The 21,211-nt window shown below is 36.0% G+C and overlaps 1 pseudogene; it reads right to left on the bottom strand.

The window, feature by feature from the left end:
- Positions 1 to 15,603: 15,603 nt before the first annotated feature.
- LOC100683851 lies at positions 15,604 to 19,257 on the bottom strand (annotated as a pseudogene).
- Between the last annotated feature and the right edge of the window lie 1,954 nt (positions 19,258 to 21,211).

The following is a 21,211-nucleotide window of genomic DNA, read 5'->3' as shown; positions in this document are numbered from 1 at the left end:
ACCAGAAAGAAAAGAAGGGGTTAAAGAATATTTGGACATGTTAAAGAGCAGAGGAATCACTTTAAAAGAGCTCTTATGGTACAAACCTGGGAAAATTTGAGCAGCAAAATAATGATACTATTTAATTATAAACCCTTGAGTAAAATAGGAATCCATGGGTCCATGCTAACATAAATACATAAATGAATGAGTGAATAAGTGAATAAACAAAATAGACAAGGATTGTTACAATCCTTTGTTTACAGTAAAGTGCCAACTGATAAATGTAGAAAGAATGATGAGTTTAGAATATTACTGTTTGGCAACCACCACAAAATTAATTCAGGAAAGCATAATCTCTAGGTGTTTAAAAAAATGAGTGGAAGTTTGAAGAGAAAGTGTATTTACCTAGTCTCAAAGTAGCTCCATACTTAATATGATTTATTTAAAAATTAAAATAAAAGCACATATTGACATAAATAACTAAATTTTTATTAAATGTTTTTTTAAATGAGAGTAGTGGCATTGCTTAATTATTTTTGTAAATCTTACTAATTTTCAGATTAATACAAGAGGTAGATGATCATATCTGTTTTTGCATTACCTCTAATGTGACATGTTGTTGAAATACATACAGAAAATCTAGTCTTACATAGATATATAGTTGAAAAATGAAAGCATATTTTAACAACATTTTCAAGTAACAGTAGATATTCTTTGGCACTATAGCAAAATTTAACAAGTAGTTCCTTAATGTTTGCCTTAAAAGCTACCTCAATTGAATTTTCATATTAAGTGCCATTTGTTTATCCTGTATTTTTTAAATTGATAGACTCTACTCTTAACAGTTTTAGATTTACAAAACAATTGAACAGATTGCTGAGTACTCCTTATACTCCTTCTCCACACAGTTTGTCCTATTATTAATATCTTGCATGATTGTCATATATCTGTTACAATTAATGAGTCTTTTCTTTTTTAGTTAAAGTATAATTAACATACAGTATTATATTAGTTCCAGGGGTCATTGAGTAACTTTTGATACATTGTAATAAATAAAACCCATTGTTTCCATTAAGATTTGCTTTGTGTTGTGTAAGTTCTATAGGTTTTGACAAATGTATGTCTTGCATCTACCATTATTGTGTCATACAGAATAGTTTCACTTACAGGACAGTTTTACTGACCTAAAAATCCCCTGTGCTTCAAATATTCATCTCTCCCAACCATCTCTATTCCCCAGGATCCTTGGCAACTGTGGAACTTCATGTTGTCTGTTCTTTTCTCTTTTCCAGAATGGCATAGTTGGAATCATACAGTAATTAGGCTTTCCCTTGCCAGTGTGCTTATAAGATTCTCCTATTTTGTTTCATGGCTTGCTAACTCATTTCTTTTTGTCACTGAATACTATTCCACATTACCACAATTCATATAATGAAGGACATCTTAGGGGATCCCTGGGTGGCGCAGCGGTTTGGCGCCTGCCTTTGGCCCAGGGCGTGATCCTGGAGGCCCGGGATCGAGTCCCACGTCGGGCTTACGGTGCATGGAGCCTGCTTCTCCCTCTGCCTGTGTCTCTGCCTCTCTCTCTCTCTCTCTCTGTGTGACTATCATAAATAAATAAAAATTAAAAAAAAAAAATGAAGGACATCTTAGTTGCTGCTGGTTATTGGCACTTAGGAATAAAGCTGCTATAAACATGCGTGTGCAGGTTTTTGTTGGGCATATGTTTTCAACTCAGTTGGATAAATATCTAAGAAGATGATTGCTAAATAGTATACTAGGATTGTTTAGCTTTGTAAGAAACTGCCAAACTGTCTTCCCAGGGACCATGTGCATCCCCACCAGTAATAAATGAGAGTTGCTATTGCTCCATATTCTCTACAGCATTTGGTATTGTCACTTCTTTTTGGATTTTAGCTGTTTTAATTAGCATATAGAGGTACCTCGTTGTTACAATTTGCAGTTCCATAATGACAATGATACTGAGCATCTTTTCATATGCTATTTACCATCTGCATATCTTCGTGATGAACTATCCATTCAGATCTTTATTTTTTCAATGTGTTTTTTTGTTGTTGAGTCTAAAGAGTTCTTTTCATATTTTGGGCACAAAGCTTCATGAGATGTATGTTTTACAAATATTTTCTCTCAGCCTCTGGCTTATCTTTTTGTTCTCTGACCAGTGTCCTTCACAGAGCCGAAATATTTAATTCAATAAACTCCAAGTCATTAATTTTTCTTTCAAGAATTATCCTTTTGTTGTTATATATAAAAATTCATCATGAAACCAATGTTATCTAGATTCTATGCTATTTTATCTTCTAGAGATCTTATATTTTACAATTAGATTTATAAACCATTTTGAGTTAATTTTTGTGTAAGATGTAAGATCTGTATCTAGACTATTTATTTATTTATTTATTGCATATAGATGTCCAACTGATCCAGAAGCACTTACTGAATTCTCTATCCATTCTCTATTGAATTGTGTCTGTTCCTTTGTCAAAGATCAGTTGACTTATAATCCTGTCGGTCCATTTCTAGGACCTATGTCCTGTTGTATCAATCTACTTTCTATTCTCTAGTCAATACTATGCCCCCTTAATTACTGACACTTTATATGAAATATTGAAATGAGATAATATTAGTCCTTCAGTTTTGTTCTTCTGCAGTATTGCATTACCTAGTCTGAATCTTTTTTTTTTTTTTTCCATATAAACCTTGAAATTGTTTTGTCAGTATCCATGAAAAAGTTGCTGGAATCAAACTGGGAAAAATTGACATCTGGAAATATCAAAACCTCCTCCTCTTGAAATATGGAACATGTCTCCATTTATTTATATCTTGGTTGATCGCTATCATCAGAGTTTTAAAGTGTTCTTCATTACTCCTTATACATATGTTGTTAGAATTACACATAAGAATTTAATTATTTCAGGGCTAATGTATTTTGATTTTGATTTCAAATATTCATTGCTGATACTCAGCAAAGCTATTGACTTTTGTGTATTAAATTTGCATCGGGTGGCCTGGGGTGGCTCAGCAGTTTAGCGCTGCCTTCAGCCCAGGGCATGATCCTGGAGACCCAGGATCGAGTCCCAAGTCAGTCTCCCTGCATGGAGCCTGCTTCTCCTTCTGGCTGTGTCTCTGCCTCTCTCTCTCTCTCTCCTCTCTGTGTATTCTCATGAATAAATAAATAAAATCTTAAATAAATAAATAAATAAATAAATAAATAAATAAATAAATAAATAAATAAATTTGCATCATATAACCTTACTTTGTTTATTCCTTCCAGGAGTTTTTGTTATTATTGATCATTTGAGATTTTTTACATAGACAATTATGTTATCTGCAAACAAAGACAATTCTATTTTCTCCTTTCCAGTTTATGTATTTTTTCATTTCCTTTTCTTTCTTATTGCATAGCTAGAACTTCCTGTATGATGTTGAATATGTTAAATGCTTTTTCTACACCAGCTGATATCATTTTTCTTCTGTTAATTTGTTAATAGCCTGTTAATGTGACCAGTTACATTAAATGATTTCAAATATTGAACCAGCTCTAAATATCTTACAATAAATCCCATTTCGTTGTGGTGTATAATTCTTTTGTAGAATGTTGGAATCTCTATGCTAACATTTTTTGAGGTTTTTTACATCCATGATCATGAAAGATCTTGCCCTAAACGAACAGACTCCCCAGGAACATTTCCTTTTCAGTCTATTCCTCACTCACCTGCAGCACATCAAAATTACCTTTTAAGTTTTCCTATCAGTTATTGGTTCTCACAGCTTATGTCCCTATGACCTGATCTTGGCAGTGATTGTCTTTATTCACCAATGTCTCCAGATTTCATGGTGATTGTAGAGTCGTGACTTCAATATTTTATGGATGTAAGAAAGTTTGTTGATTCTTGGTTTGCTCTACTTTTTTTAATAGGTACAAAACACTGACAAATTAATTTATAATGAGCAATCCTAGTAAAGACACTCTTAACTGAATTACAGAATTCAATATCTCCAGTTATGAAAAAAATTGACATCATGTTCCTGCTGATAATATGTGCCGAGAAGAACACAGCATCCCGTTTGTAATATTCTGTCAAGAATGCAGAACTCCAATCTAACTATGAGAAAAAAAAAGATAAATCCAAGTTGAGATCATTCTGCAAAGTAACTAACCTGTATTCTTCAAAACCATCATGGCCATGAAAGGCAGGTCAAAATAAAAAAGTTCTTTCAGTTTGAAAGAGAATGAAGAGACATGGCAACTAAGTGCCATGTGTGAAACTGCATTGAATCCCAGACCAGAAAGAAATGAGTGGTATAAAGACACTGAGGAGCAATTGGAGACATTTGAATGAGATCTATGGATTGTATTATAACATTGAATTAACATTTATTTCCTAATTTTGACGGATATGTGTGGGGTAGTGTTCTTATTTTTAGGGATACGCCCTTATGTATATAGGAATATTAAGGCATAATGTCAGAGACTTACTTTCATGTGGCTCAAAAATATAATCATAATAATATTTACATAGAGATAATGATAATGCAAATAAACAGTAACTGGAAAATCTGCATAAGGAGTATACAAGAAGATCTGATATATAATGAACACTTGGGAAAAGTTAACTATGCTCAGAATGTATCCAATATAAATATTTGTTATATCATGGAAAATAATACATAATTTCAAAGCTTCTGGCAGTTCTGTATCTCACTGAGGGCATAGATCTGGGATAGAAGGCACTTTTATTTAACAATAAACAAAGAATGCACTATCTAATGGGTTTTCTTGGCAAGTCTGTGTTCTGCATATAATACAAAAAGTCATTTCTGTTATGGATAGGGAAATTTTTAGAGAGTTTATTGCCTTTAGAAATGTTTATTTTATATGAACTTTCTAAAATGTCTCTGCACTCTGTGTGTAAAATGTATAGAAGTCCTGTTTACCCTCATGTATAGTTCAGGAGTTCTCTTCAGTAGACCAGAAGGCTGCCAGGAGAGTAGCACAGTGGAGAAACCTCAAATAAGACTAGATTTGGAATACCAACCCTCACATAGCACTATGCTATTGGACTTGAAGTGCCAAGCACACCACGGGGTGTTCTGCTAGACTTTGGAAACGCCCACCTGCCATTCTCTTACACTGTCTTCCCCATCCAATGATGTCTCTGTGAGGGCATTAGTGATTAAATAAATAGCAAATAAATACTGATTCGCTTCTTAGAGAGCTTGAAAGGCTAATTGAGCCAAACTGAAAAATAGCATTCAGATTCCAATATAAATGAACATATCCAATGCAGTTTGAGAATAGAAACTGGAAGTATCACTGATCTATTATTGCACGTGAAAGAATTTAAGGACCCCAAAAAGTGGTCCAACATGCTGGGAAGTAGAATAATATCTTTACTCAAATATATATTCAGTATAAATTGCAAGGAATTGTATTGCCTTTGTTGCCTCCTAAATGCTCAGCATCTAGGCTTTTAAGTGTTTTCTCAGTATATCTTGATTCAGAATCTTATTGTTTCACTACATTTTATATTCAAATAGATCTTTTATTCCTTTCAGCTCAGTTTTGCATAATATAGTATTTCATAATATTTTTCTGTTTTTATCTCTGTCTCAGTCTAATCTTACTTTTAGATGAAGCATTTTGGGGGGACACACTGTTGTGTTCTTTACTCTTTCCAGTTTTATTGAATGTTTGGATATGCTCATAGCTGTTCTATTTCACCTGGAGAATATAATGTACAATATAACTGGAACGTTTTGCATTCAGTGAGATGTGGCAAACACCTTGTTTCCTTCTGCTCTGCCACATAGTATCTCTCAAACAGCTCCCTGTCAAGATTGAGAGCATTTTGTTGCAGAAAGCTGTGAATTCCTACTGAAAGAACTGGAAAAACATATCTTACACCTGAATCTTATAGTAAGCCAACGTGCAAAATATCTTCTGGCTGAAATATGTTTACTTGAGTGAAATATGTGAATTTCATTCATTTTTGGCTGCCTTTAGAAAAAAAGAAAAGAGAAGGGGGTGGTTGGTGGTGTTGCCAGAAGATGCCATCCCAAATTTCAATAAAACTGTATAAAATAAAAATATCTCCTAAAAGGTGTTAGAAACTTCCCTAGAAATCTATAGAGAGATGGAGATTGTTTTTTTTTTTTTTTTTACAATTAAAGGACAAAACTAGGATTCAAAACCTTATAAATACACTTAAAGTATGATGAAGTGTTTCTCAATGAAACATCCAGTTACAATGCTATAAAACTTTATAAGGTTTACCAAAGTTCAACTGCTGGTAGATTCTATTGACTGGGATTAATGATATTTCATAATGTAAAATTGCAAATATGTATAAGAGATTAATATGTGGAAATGTTCACTCTCGTCTGATCTTAGAAGTTAGGTTAGTTAGGCTACATCAGCACCTAGAAATATGAGGTCCAAAAATACACATTTTTGAGAGAGACGGAGAGCAAGGGGAAATTTTTTTCCCCATTCTTAAAAGAGAAGAAACAACGGCATGTTTGTCTGACGTCATGATGAAAAGGCAGCCTGGGTCTACTTGAGGTGGGTTTTCCAGCCCTTTACGTGGCACGATAACCTCAGGGTATACTCACTCAGGCAGCACAGGGCAAGAAATTTGCTGATTTTTGTTTTGTTTTGTTTTGTTTTGTTTTGCTTTTTATTTTATTTTATTTATTTTATTTTATTATTTAAGAAGTATTTTATTTTATTTTATTTTATTTTATTTTATTTTATTATTTAAGAAGTATTTAGATATAGGGGAGCAGGGAATGAACATGGGACTTGGCTCTGACATAAGGTCAGAAAAATCCACCAGCTCAGAAGATGACTATTTATGAAGCATCATGGTGGGAAGGGCACCAGGGTTGTTGAAGCTCTTCTAGGCCAGGGATGAGATAGGAAATGCCATTACAGATCTGGGCCTCCTGATAGCACCAGGATGCTAGGATCCCACAATAACAGAAACCTCATGAAGCATATCCACTCTCGCCTTCCCATCTCTCTGTGCCTTTTTTTTTTTCCTTCACCCACCATTTCCTGCATTTCTGCTTTACTTAATGTGAGCCCTCTTCTTCAAGCTTTTGAGAGCCCATCTAGCAGATTAGTATCTCCCCAGGACCTTTACAAATATCATATCCTGTATTACAGGAGAGTACGCTTATACGAATAAACTCTCTTTGACCACTGTATATTCTTTCCCCCTTGTGCAGACATGGGATCTAGTCCTGATGGTGCAGCTCTGTTCATGTTCCTGGATCTTGTGACTGCTGCTTACACATGTGGTTCCTTTTCTCCTTTAGAAGGCTAGTAGATTTTGTAGTTACATGACACTGGTCATTGGTCTAGGCATCAAGAAGGGAGGTAGTAGATCTTAAGGAAAGCATATGATGTCTTGCAAGGCAGAATGTTCTGTATCATCTTCAAGTTGGGCTTGTGGTAGGGGCAGCCAGAGAGGTCTTCCAAAGGCCCAGAGAGGTCAGAGTGATCTAGACTATAAGACTTTCAAGTGAGTGGACACCAATGTCGTATCCCAAGTCTGACATTCCACTGCTCTGCATCTCAGCTCTACTCTTGGCAGAGCGTATACTTGCTTAGGTTGAGAATTCAAATTTCTCCTCAGTTCAACTGTCCTTTTAATTAAGCACTGAGCCTGATGCCAAGGTTTTACTCCAGGAGCTATGAATTTCTTTATATGCTGCCAACGGGTCTTTGACTTTCACATTTTGCCTTAAATTGATGATGGTCATCCTCAAACTGCACAGTAAGAACCATCTCATTCCATTTTTCTTATACTTACTAATTTCCCTCAACTTTTCCAACACCTGAAAAACTATATCAGACAGTACATTCTTTCTATCAGTAACTTGGGAACTTTTCAGTTTCAAGGCTATTGACCACTTGGGCAGGATAACCCTCTGTGGTGTGGAGTCATGTTAGGGGGAGGGTGTCCAGTGCATTGTAGGATATATAGCAGCACCCACCAGATGGCAAAAGCACCATTCCCTTACCCTTGCCCCTACCCCCCCGGTCACAGCTATCGAAATGGTTTCCAGATTTTGCCAGATATCCTAGGGAGAGGATGGAGTGGTATCACACCACTGAGAACCAGTGCAGCAGCTCATCCTAGCTTACCTCTGGAAAGTTTTAGCTATCACATTGCGGCAGGCATACTGGGTGCTATCCACACTCCACCACAAGTGATGATATTAGGTTGTCACATAGGTGGTTATTCGGTTCCAAATTCCCATTTTTTTTATTTTTAAATATATTTTTTAAATTTTTATTTATTTATTCATAAGAGACAGAGAGAGGGGGGGGGGGCAGAGACACAGGCAGAGGAAGAAGCAGGCTCCATGAAGGGAGCCCAATGTGGGACTCCATCCCAGGACTCCAGGATCATGCCCTGGGCAGAAGGCAGGTGCTAAACCGCTGAGTCATCCAGGCATCCCCAAATTCCCATTTTAAACTGTTCTTTCATGGCTATTTCTGGCACCAACTGCTGTAGGTCAGGTTCCCAGGGGGGCTGGACCCTGAGATGAATATTTGCATACAAAAGCTTTCAGGGGAATTCTCAGGGGAACAGCACCTGTGAAGGAGTAAAGAAAGCAGGAGTGGGCAGAGGGAAAAGTTGAACTAGTATGCAGTTGAAACAAAGTCTTTAGTCATTCCCCGTATTAGGATCGCCCTTCAAAGATGCCCCACACTGAGGCAAGTCTGTAAATATTTCTAAATCAACCACCATTGGATTCAGGCTGCTGCCCCAGCTTTTAACTGAGCATGATTCCTGGGACATTCTTAGCTATAAGCATATCAGCAGCCAGCCCTCCTGGCACCTGGGGAAATGAGTGCTTCATTAAGACTATGCATCAAGGCATTCACTACAGACATTAAAGAAGACAATCTTGCAAATAATTTCTCCTAAAAGTAGTTGATAAAGAATTTATTTTTTCGCCTTTAAAAAACCTGGTAATACCATGGGATCTTGTAACCACATAGTTATTTTAACGAGTTATTTATTGAGTACAAAGCACTATTCTGGATGCCAGGTGGTGTACTTATACTTGATAAATAACTTAATAAAAATTAACTCAAAAAAAAAAATTAACTCTATGAGAAATAAAAATAAGATGCCATATTGTGAAATTTAATTTATAACATTGTTTATTTTTTAAACATGTTATCAATGAAAAGATGCAAGCTAGCATAGTGCAAACCAATGCTCCTCAAAGGTTTAATGAGGCTATTTCAACAGTCCTTGGGCTTGCTATTTACAGCCCATGTGGTGAACATGACAATATCCTCAGCAGATATGGTCGATTACTTTGCTTATGGAAAAAATCAAGCTTTGGTGTTAATTCTCCTAAAAAACTAAACCAGTCTTTTCAATAAGTCTGGATTGTTTTTGTAGAACTTACTTGGTTTCATCCTTCTTGGTCAGTGAAGGATGTGATAGAATAAAGTGTCTTCAGGGAAGTAGTGTTGGCGGTTTTTCTTAAAATATTTCCCACTGATGAGTTTTGATGATAACTTTAAATTCTTTTATCTCAAAGAAATGGAATCATCCTTTAGGAAAGGAATTGAGAAATCTTTAGGAAATGTCTGTATGGAGTATACAATATAATGTTATGTAAGTATTTTTAAAATATAGAGCAGTGGCTGCCAACTAGGTGTGATTTTCCCAATATCTAGAAACATTTTTGATTGTACCACCTCACCAGAGAAGACTGGCTTTTCATACCTGCCTCTTCCAGAGCTGAAACCAATTCCCCAGCTCCAATCTGGCTATTAACATAATAGCTCTTAACAGATTCACCAGAGACAAATTCCTGCCAGATTACTAAGTAGTAGTTACCATGTGAATTCAGATGTTCTACTCTACCTTTCTATAGACACTTATACCTCCTGTAATATTTGAATGCTGTATCGCAATTGTTTCTTTACTGGTATCATTTTCCACTCAGACTGGGAGCCATGCAGGAGAATCACTGATTGTTTTCTAGCTTTGTTGAGATACAACTGACATATAATATTGTGTAAGTTTAAATCATACAACATGATTTGATGCACACATATAATTTTAAATGATTACCACGATAAGGTTGTTTATTTATTTTTAAGTGAAGAAGAATTTTTTATTTTATTTTTTATTTCTTCTTTTTTTACATTTGTTTTTATTTAAATTCAATTTGCTGGGCAGCCCCGGTGGCTCAGCGGTTTGGCACCACCTTCAGCCCAGGGTCTGATCCTGGAGACCCGGGATCGAGTCCCACATCAGGCTCCTTGCATGGAGCCTACTTCTCTCTCTGTCTGTGTCTCTGACCCTCTCTCTCTCTCTCTCTCTCTCTCTCTTTCTGTCTCTCATTAAAAAATAAATAAAATCTTTAAAAAAAAATAAATTCAATTTGCCAACATCTGGTATAACACCCAATGCTCATCCCATCAAGTGCCCTCCTTGGTGCCCTTCACCCAGTTATCCCATCCCCCCCACTTCCCCTTCCACAACCGTTAGATTCCCAGAATTAGGAAACAAACAATAAAGTTGTTCTCTGCTATTCTCTCTGTGGCTCTCATGAATAAATAAATAATATCTTTTTTTTTAAGTGAGATCATATAGTTTTTGTCTTTCTCTGACTTATTTCAGTTGGCATAATGCCTTCAAGGGCCATCCATGTCATTGCAAATGACAGGAATTCCTTCGCTTTGATGACTGAATAATATTCCACTGAATATATATACTGCAACGTCTTTGCACATTCATCTCTCTGTTTCCATGTCTAGTTATTGTGAATAATGCTGCAATGAACATGGGGGTGCAGATATCTCTTTTGAGATTCTATTTTCTTTTGATATAACTCATAAGCAAGTTTGCTGGATCATATGGCAATTCTATTTTTAATTTTTTGGAGAACATTCATATTGTTTTCTAATGTGGTTATACCAATTTACATTCTCATCACACTGTACAAGAATTCTCTTTCCTTCACATGCTCTCCAAAATTTTTCCCTTGTCTTTTTGATAATAGCCATTCAACAGCTGTGAGGTGATAGCTCATTGTAGTTTTGATTTGCATTTCCCCAATGATCACTGATGTCAAGCATCTTTTCACGTACTTGTTGGCCATTTATATGTTGTCTTTGGTTTAATAAAATAGAGCTTCTCTGTAAGTAAGTGACTTGTAATCAGAGTTCCCAAAGCTGTCACTGTGGCAGTTTATTCAGACAGAATCAAAGCTCATACTTTAAATAAGAGACAAAGAAACAATTTCCAGGAGAAAAGTGAAGGGTGCATTATATAACTTTCAGGGAGCATTTATATTGATATGATAAGGCAGCAAGGAGCACCACTGTTAGAAATGATAATGACAAGGAAATGCAGAATTATGTGTACTAAGCCTGTAGTTTGAACAGAAATGAACAAGAAAGACTGGAGCCATTTTTCAAAAATCATACACTGAATAAATGGGAAGAGATCTGTAGCAGAGTTTCAAAATGACATAATACTATTTGGTTTGTATCTAATACTATAAATTTATGTGTTATAAGGATTAAAATACTTCACAGATATTATTTTAGTAAGAATTTCATCCAATTATTCAGAGGAGCATATAAAAATAAATCTATCTAAAACATACCTATGTCTCTTTTATTGCCACAGGAGCTTCTAAGGCTTATGAGAACATAGTTATATCAATTTTTTATTTTTTTAAAAAAATCTTTTTTTAAGATTTTATTTATTTATTCATAGAGACAGAGAGAGAGAGAGAGAGAGAGAGAGAGAGGCAGAGGGAGAAGCAGGCTCCATGCAGGGAGCCCGATGTGGGACTCGATGTGGGCCAAACCACTGCGCCACCGGGGCTGCCCAATTTTTTAAAGTATTTAAAAGTTGAGTGGAATATTCTGAGATTACCATATATATCAACCAATTTTTTAAGTGAAGAACATGATACAGAAATGATATTATCTTGCAATTAGGGTTTCCAATAAACAGTGAAACCATTCTTCAAGGGCCCAGGGATTTTTAAATATGTCATGTTACATAGTTAAAGAATGGAGGTACAAAGAAATTGTCAGACAATGGAACCAGTGTTTAAGGATTCATAGCGTAAGCTTATTGTGCTTGAATGATGGGCCCTGTGTGAAATATTTTTATATGTAAATATTTTATTTTTACTCATCTATAAATTGCTTAGATCAAAATTGTTAGCTACATTAAGTTGACGTAGTTCAAAATAAGATAAAATTTAAGATAAATAGGATAATTTCCAAGTAAGATCCCAAGAGCCTGATTTCTTTCTACAGATGAGGGTGATCATTCTCTTGTCTACCACTATATCTCAATGCCTGGGATAGTGCCTAGAACAAAGTGGGTACTCAATATACTCAATATTTATTTGCTAAATGAACTGATGTGACTTGAAGGCTCATTTTAACTTCCTCCTCTTTTAGATCTCTATGGACATAGCAATCATAACAATGGGAAAAAAAAGAGATCTTTTTTTTGTCAGTGTTGAATCTAGAAAAATGGTGACATTTACCAAAAAAAAGAAATGATTGCTATATGTTCAAATTGGATCAGGGCAAAATATTAATAATTAATAAGCTGACCTGTCCATGTGGGAAGGAGTAACCTACTGAGGAAGCATGACCAGACCATCATTCTCCAACTCAGAATGGTTTAGGCTGGAAGTGGCAGCAGATTGGTTAATAATCAGAGGCATGTCTGAATCCCATTATCTTCCCCTGGAAAAATTGCCAGGTACCAGAGGCTACATCTATGGAAAATACATGAGGTTATTTTTAATAGGCTTGGAGCTTGACACAGGTAGCCCTACCAGGTACAGGATAGCTGCTATATCAAACAGTGAATAGAAACTTCAGTTTTTCCATTTCCCATGTGGTACGTCATTGACTGGGCAGAGGAAAACTAAAAAACTACCATTTTTATCTTCCATTATTTGGGCCAGAATGATTAAAACAAAGACTCACACAATTTCAGAAAACAACCACCTCATTTTTAATGCTAAGCCAGCATTGAACTTCTTGGTAAGTGTAAGCAAACAGTAATAGATGATCATAGTGATGATGGTGGTGGTGGTGGTGATAATGATGATGACAGACCCTCAGAAAGATACTAAGTTTCCTCCTTCTGGATCAAGGATTTATCAGGTTTTGATTTCTGTCTTAATAAGGCTGAATTCCTAGTATGTATCAGTTCTTTCTTGAAGTCGAATTAAAATTTTATTCTTTCTTGAAGTCGAATTAAAATGATAAAGGAAATTAAAAGAAGCTTCCAAACTTAGAATACAAGATCCATACTTCTTAAAAGGAGCTCTTGCTTCCTTCAGATCTTGGCTATTTGTAAGGGAACGAAGAGAAAATTTACTCTAATCATCAACACTAGGGAATTCAGACCCTCCATTATAATTATTACCACAAAAATGCTAACCAACACTGAACAGAGGCATCAGATTGGGATACTGAAGAAAATTTGGGGAAAAAATTAACTCAGTAAAAGTTTATGTTGATTGGTCATGCTCAAGTAGATGGCGAATAAAATATCTAAAGCAATGAAAAGCAAAAAGGAACTGCAACTCAAAAAAAATCTTTATTGGATGAGACAAGGTGTAAGATAAAATGAAAGAGAGTCAGAATAATTAATATTCATCCAGTAGAAGTTCCAAAATGATTATGTTGTAGAATGTTTTCTTTCATCTATTCAGTACAAGGGAAAACATGATAAACTAGGACAGAACAATTCATCTCTAATACAGTAAAGAATAGTAGTATCTTAAACCATCATCCTATTGAATATCAGAAAAATGGAATTTACCTTTAAAGCCGAGAACACAAGGAGTACACTATTACCATTATCAAATATTATCTAGATATGCTAATCGATGCAAAAGTATGACAAAAACAACCCAGACAAATAACTATTGGAAATAAGTGGTAAAATTATTATAATTTTCAGATAATGTTATTGTTTACTAAGAAAATGCAAGAGAATCAATTAAAACATAATCAAAACTCATAAATAAACCCAGAAAAATGTCTAAATATCACATTAAGGCAAACTTTGATAGTACCTTATGTACCAGCAACAGTCCATTTGAAAAATCTAAGCGAAAATATTTTATTCTTAGTAACAACAAAAAATATAAATGCCCTATAATGTGCAGAATCTAAATAGAGTAAACTACAAAAAGTCGTTGGAGTACAAAAAAGACTAGCAAATGAAGGTATTTTGTCTCTGATGGAGAAAAATTAATAGTGTAAGTATAATAGTTCTCCCTAATATGGCTCAAAAAGTAATCTGATTATAATAAAAACAATTATAATTACAATAAAATAAAATATAATTACAAAAATAACTATAAAATCACAATTAAAAATTTTAAATGTTTTGTGATTACAAAATATTATTGAAGTTCATACAATTGAAAAACTGGGCTAAAATAGTATAAAGAAATTTGTGGGAGAGTTACATTGTCCATTGTTAAAGATGCATTAAAGTGTTTCAATAATTAGACTTAAACAGCCCAAACTGATTGGAAGAAGTTCTGAAATTGGTAATAAGAGAAAATCCAAAAGAACAGAGTTGTAAATAGCATAGACACCATTTATTATATTTTACATAAAAGAAATCCAGAGGTAGACAGTTTAGAGCTGTCAAGGCAGCGCCATGTTGTCATCAGAAACAGAGGCTTTCCACCAGATTCTTTCACTGTGGCTTCCATTCCAAGTATAGTTTCTGTAGGTGTGGCCACTGTGTGGTTTCTATCTTCCAGAGTATGCCACCTATTATTTACACACTGCAGGCAGAAGGAAAGAAAAGGCAATAAAGCAAAAAGCTGGTTTCTCTTTGATAAGTGAATCCCCTCTAATCAGCCTTTGCAAATGGCACACGTAACAATCTTGCTTACCCCTCATCTGCCAAATGTAGTCACATGATCACACCCTGCTGCAAGGAAGAATGCAGAGTATACAGTTTCATTTATGTGGTAATTTGCCTCGCAGAAAATTAGAATTCTTTTTCCATGGAGGCAGCAGAGAGTGGGTGTTGGGCTAGACAACTCCCAGCTTCTGACAAATGAGTTAGAATATAATAAAGTTGGCATTTTATATTAATAAGGAAATTATGAATTTTCTCCAAAATGATGTGAGAAATCAGCTACGTGTTTAGAAAAATATTAAGTTCGGGGGCGCCTGGGTGGCTCAGTCAGTTAAGTGTCCATCAAACTCTTGAGTTGGGCTCAGGTAGTGATCTCCAGGTCCCCAGATCCAGCTGCACCTTGGGGCTCCGTGCTCAGCAGACAGTCTGCTTGAGAGCCTCTCTTCCTCTCCCTCTTCCCTTCCCCCACCCCCACTCTCTCTTTCTTTCTCTCTCTCAAATAAATAAATCTTTAAAAAAAGAAAAATATTAAGTTCAGTCTTTCCTTAGAGTATACACATGATAAATTTCTATCATATTTATTTCCAAATCATGTAGGAATATTTAATTTTTATTTATTTATTTATTTATTTATTTATTTATTTATTTATTTATTTTTACGGATGAGGCAATTCATTAACTCAGCATTTGTTCTAACGCTTCTTGTTGGCAGCTGCCACCTGTCGGGCGATTCTGTCCAGATCCCGCTGTCCCTGGGGCGTCAGTTTGCAGCCCCCATCTTGGTCCTTTTCCACCATTTTCAGCCCCTCTGGGGCTTGGGGGACCCTGCGGACCAGGCCTCTTGGAGCCTCTGCTGAAGTGGCTGGGCGTGACCCCGTTTCTCTGACGTCCCCCGTAGATCTTAGTCATGGAGCCCACCCCAGCGCCACCCCTGAACGGAAGCAGCTCGTGTGTAGAACCAATTGTCATGGTAGGGAGCCAGCTCTTTATGTCAGGCCAGCTTGACAAGGTCCACCCATTCAGGGACTTTCAGCCTCCTAGACTTTTTGAGGAAGGCTGCCAGAGCTCTGACGAGCTCCTGCTTGTTCATGTCTTTTGCAGTAACTCCTAGGCATCCTGTGGCCTCCACGCAGCCAGCCAGGGGAAGGGGGACATGTAGGAATATTTTATTTTATTATATTTTATTTTATTTATAATTTTTATTTATTTATGATAGTCACACACACACAGAGAGAGAGAGAGAGGCAGAGACACAGGCAGAGGGAGAAGCAGGCTCCATGCACCGGGAGCCCGACGTGGGACTCGATCCCGGGTCTCCAGGATCGCGCCCTGGGCCAAAGGCAGGCGCCAAACCGCTGCGCCACCCAGGGATCCCATGTAGGAATATTTTAAAGTGCTGTAATTGTAACTTTTTTATGATTTAAAATAAAATGTCATTAAAAGACTATTTTAAAAAAATACAAAAAAGTATGTCAAGATCACTATACTGTCATTACCAGAGATAGTGTTTTACATTTTGCTCTCTGTATAAATATATGTATGTATTTAAATATATATATAAGTATGTACCAAGTATATAATATACATAGATATATCTAATAAGTGTACATAGTTCATATGTGTGTGTGAGGGTACCCACACTCATATTGTATGGTTCAGGATACTGTGGCTGAAACTTAATCTAACACATAAAGAAGCGATGTGTTGAAAAGAAGCTCATCAAACATTTGAGAAACCAACAGAGGGAAGAAAAACATAAAAGATACGTTATGGGCGAGAAGTGTGAGGACTACAAACCATCAAGTCCTAGTTATGTTTTACAGAAGAAATAGAAATATATATCTCTGTGCTTTCCAGAGATGTAATCATCTCTATTATCCACAGAATCCATCAGTTATAATCAAACTCTTCCCTATGATAAGACTAGAAAGAAATTTAAATCTCAGGTCCTTATAACAAGCCATGTAATAAAATGCATAGCAATTTCAACACTGAAACAACAAATACAAGTCTGTTTCTTATCTCTCGATGTAAGCCAATATAATCTTGGCAATGTGAAATTCAATTAAAGCTGTTCAACAGGAAGCCAAAGCAATTTTGCCCAGCTCTGCAGCAGTCTGCTATTCAGGGCAATCCAACATGAGGTTTTAGAATCGGTATAGCAATGGTTCTCAAAAGGTATCCCAGTGGAAGCTCTCAGGTTCCAGATAAGCAACAACTCACTTAATTCTGAGAGTCCTGCATAAGAGTTCATTTGAAAACAAATTTATACCATTAAAATGTGATAGTAACTTTTTGAAAAGCTTATTGTGGAGGAATCGATGGTCTAGTTGTTCTTTAGTCTTCCACAAATATTCATTCTCTTACCTGTACTTCTGGTATCATGAGAATATATTAAACATTGAATGCCATGAAAATTGCCTTCAAATAAAACTATTCTCAATTGCTGAGTAAGGATATACCAATAGGTTTGAACCGTGAGACAAACTGGGTATAGCACTTAGGAATGTCAGATAAAGGCTGAGCAGCTGAAGTGGGAACACTGGTGAATTTTTGTGCAGCCCCAGCCAAGAGACACTCAAACCAAAACCCAACTTTTTGTCTATTCACAGCTCAAAGCCTAAACCATAGCCTCATATTTTACCCGTGTGAGTTACAAAAGCACGCTCAAGAGCACCAGAAAGACAAATGGAACAAATGAATGAGTGTATGTATTCAATCCATATAGGTGTTTTTACAATTCTGCTTCTGAAATTTGGCTCCCAGGAGATGCATCTCAGTCCACCTATATATGAAATCTAGGTGAGTGTTCTCTTTTCTTCTGGTGAAATAAAGCAGGCAGGAGAAGAAATGGGTTGAAGTTGGGTGAGGAGGAAGATTTCTAAGACTTTCTCTCCTAGAAACCAACATTCCTCTGTGTGTTCTGTGTATATATATGGTCACTAGGAATATGGCTCCTCTGCTCAAAAGAGATCAATGAATTATGATATCAAAGAAATGCCACTGACAACTTTTTCTCTATTTTAGTTACACGTATTTCAGGGACCAATAAGATACAGTCATCATCTCCAAGCCTTTGGAATACCTATTAATTATTTTCACTGAATGATTATCCAAAGGATCAAGTCACTATAATAAACTGAGAAGTCACCCCCATTCTAATTTTTGTGTTATAGTACGTTCTTTTATACAACTTGGCTAAGTTCACCAAACTGGTTGTACAGTGATCATTAAATCAGACCTGAAGTTGTACAACTGCTAGAAGAAAATATAGGGGAAAAGCTCCCTGATATTGGTCTTGGAAATAATTTTTTGGATGACACCAAAAGCACAAGCAACAAAAGCAAAAATAAATGTAAGCCTGCATCAAACAAAAAAAAGCTTCTGCACAGCAAAAGAAACAATAAGGAGATGAAAAGGTAACCCATCCATGCAAAGAGAGAAAATATTTACAACTCATCTGAGAAGGGGCTACTATCTAAATATATAAAAGCTCCTACAACTCAATAGCAAAAATACTCAAAAATCCTATTTAAAATGGACAAATGACCTGAATAGACATTTTCCCAAAGAACAGATTTACATGGACAACAGGTAAATGAAAAACTGCTCAGCATCACTAATCATTGGTGAAATGCAAATCAAAATTACAATCATGAGATTGTAAAAATAAAAATCATGAAATATCACCTCATACCTGTTAGAAAGATTATTATAAAAATATGAGATAACTGGAGACTGTGTAAAGTAAAAGGAATCCTTGTACACCACTGGTGGGGATATAAATTGGTATGACTACATGAAAAACAGTATAGAGCTTCCTCAAAAACAAAAATTAAAAATAAAACAGCCGTGTGATCAAGAAATCCCACTTCTGGGTATAATCCGAAGGAAGTGGTATCAGAACCTGAAACAGATACCTCCACTCCCCTGTGCATTGTAGCATGATGCATATCAGTCATCATATGGAAACAACCTAACGGTCCATCCACAAATGGATGGAAATATATAGATAGATAGATCTATCTATCTATTTGTATATCTGTAATTTGGCAATAAAAAAAAGGAAATCCTGTCATTTGCAACAACATGGAAGGATCTTGAGGACACTATGCCCCGTGCAATAAGTCAGATGAAGAAAGACAAACACCATGGAACATTACTTGCATGTGGAATCTTTAAAAAGCTGAATTCATAGAGAGAGTAGATTGATGGTTGCCAGGGGCTGCGAGTAGGTGATGAAAAGGAGAGATTTGGTGAAAAGGTACGGACTGCCAGAGAAAAGATGAATAAGTTCTGTAGATCCAGTATGCAGCATGATGCATATAGTTAACGACATTGTGATATATACCCAAAGGTTCCTAAGAGAGTAGATTCTAAATGCCATCAGCACAAAATAAAGAGTGACAGAGTAGAGGCGTTAGCTACTCTTTCTATGGTAATCATGCGCGCTAGATATGTGTAGCAAATCATCACATTGCACGTCTTACACAGTATGTCAATTGTATCTCAATAAAGGGAAAAAACTAAAGCTATGTGCAAGTAAATCCATACATAATACTTTTTTGGGTGAAGCCTTGCTATAAAACAAGGTGATCATCAGGAATAATAATCAGGAAATAATAAATGTGTGATTTAGACAATAAATACTGTTGAGAAAAGACAGATAAGGAAGGTTAGCTACCATGACCATTGTCCTCTGACTATAAAAGAAATTCCAATTTTTGATTTTTTTTAACTTCTTTGAATTAAAATTCAGGCAGACAAAATTTGATACTAGTTTATGAATCACGTTGTGACAGTCTTGGTGGTCCAGTTCTCCTCCTCATTATTAAGTTTAAGTGAACCTCCCTTACCTTTACATTGAAGGTATGGATTGAGTTTAAAAATGCAAGGAAGATGAAAAGTTCCTTAGCTATCAAACCTCTGATCTATAGAGTATTCACAACAGGCTAATCTAAAAGTCTTATTAATCTGAAAGAAAGAACAATAGTGTATTTATCTCCAGACAGCAAGAAAATTTAATAGAAATATGTTAAAAGTCATTATTCTCATGAACCAAGCATGCATGGAGAGAAGCTGACAGATCTAGAAACCATAGACTTGCCTTCTAAGAAATCTTTGATCTGAGAGTAACAGCAGGGTGAAATATAGCATAAAGTTTTCCAGAAGCATTGGTTTTATACTTGAAATAGAGGATTCTAGGTCAGATTTTTTTTTTAATTTATTCATGACAGATGCAGAGAGAGAATCAGGCTCCCTGCGGGGAGCCTGATGTGGGACCAGATCCCTGGACCCCGGTACCTGAGCCGAAGGCAGACACTCACCACTGAGCCACCCAGGGATGGCTCAGACATTTTTGAAACCTCTGAGATTTTCCCATTGCTGATTGTGCTCTATGTTATTTTAGTAAAAACTGGGAGCCGTAACAACTACTCTGAAAACACTTTCTCAAGTAAATCAAAGATTTGTTAAGTATGTTTGTAGGTCAAGGAAAAATCATGAGGATTTCTGTATTTCTTCTGTATGTCTGTATGCACTTGGAACCAAATAGTGCAAACCTACACCTCACATGTCTCTCTCATGAAGTAAGAGCAGTGATGACATTTTTCTCTTCTGTGAATATAGAACTTCCATGAATGTTCCAATAGTTGGGCTGCCCCTATGGTGGACATCACAGAAGTCATTTTTATCAAACCTGACTTCAACTTTCTGGCAATTTAGCTGGTATATTATATTGTGTAAAAGGTATAGCATGAGTTTATATATATACATATATTCCATATCAGCCCCTGATTTATTTGTCATCTTTTTATCACTTTAGTTTTGCAATGTAGGTATGTTGGTAATACTTCACTTCTACTTTTATCTTCGTGTAAATCAAGTTTCTTTGGTGTTTTGTGAACCAGTGTTTATACCGCCTTTGTGTTTGGCTGTTACAAATGTTTCATAAAATAGAATATAACTCAGCTGCTTTTTCATCTTAGAGAAGTAGTATTGAGGGTTATTAGTTCAGCACATGCCATTACTGTTTGTATATCTTGGAACTGGAACCCATTTATTAAGTACGAAGACTCACATCGGGTAGAGAGGAACAAAGGAAACCAATCTAAACTAGCTATGGCTTTAACTATTGGAGGCATGGTGCCATCTGGTGGGAGAAAAACAATATTAGAGGAGAAATACAAAGCCCATTGCTCCCACTGATCACAGAAGTTGCTGGGGGAAAGGCACAGGTAAGCAGGGAAAGCAGAGATATAAAGTGTCATTTCTATCCCTCAAATGTCAGTTCG

Source organism: Canis lupus, chromosome 25 (genome assembly GCF_011100685.1).
Source record: "Canis lupus familiaris isolate Mischka breed German Shepherd chromosome 25, alternate assembly UU_Cfam_GSD_1.0, whole genome shotgun sequence".
Taxonomy (NCBI): Eukaryota; Metazoa; Chordata; class Mammalia; order Carnivora; family Canidae; genus Canis; species Canis lupus.
This window is presented reverse-complemented; position numbering and strand designations above follow the sequence as displayed.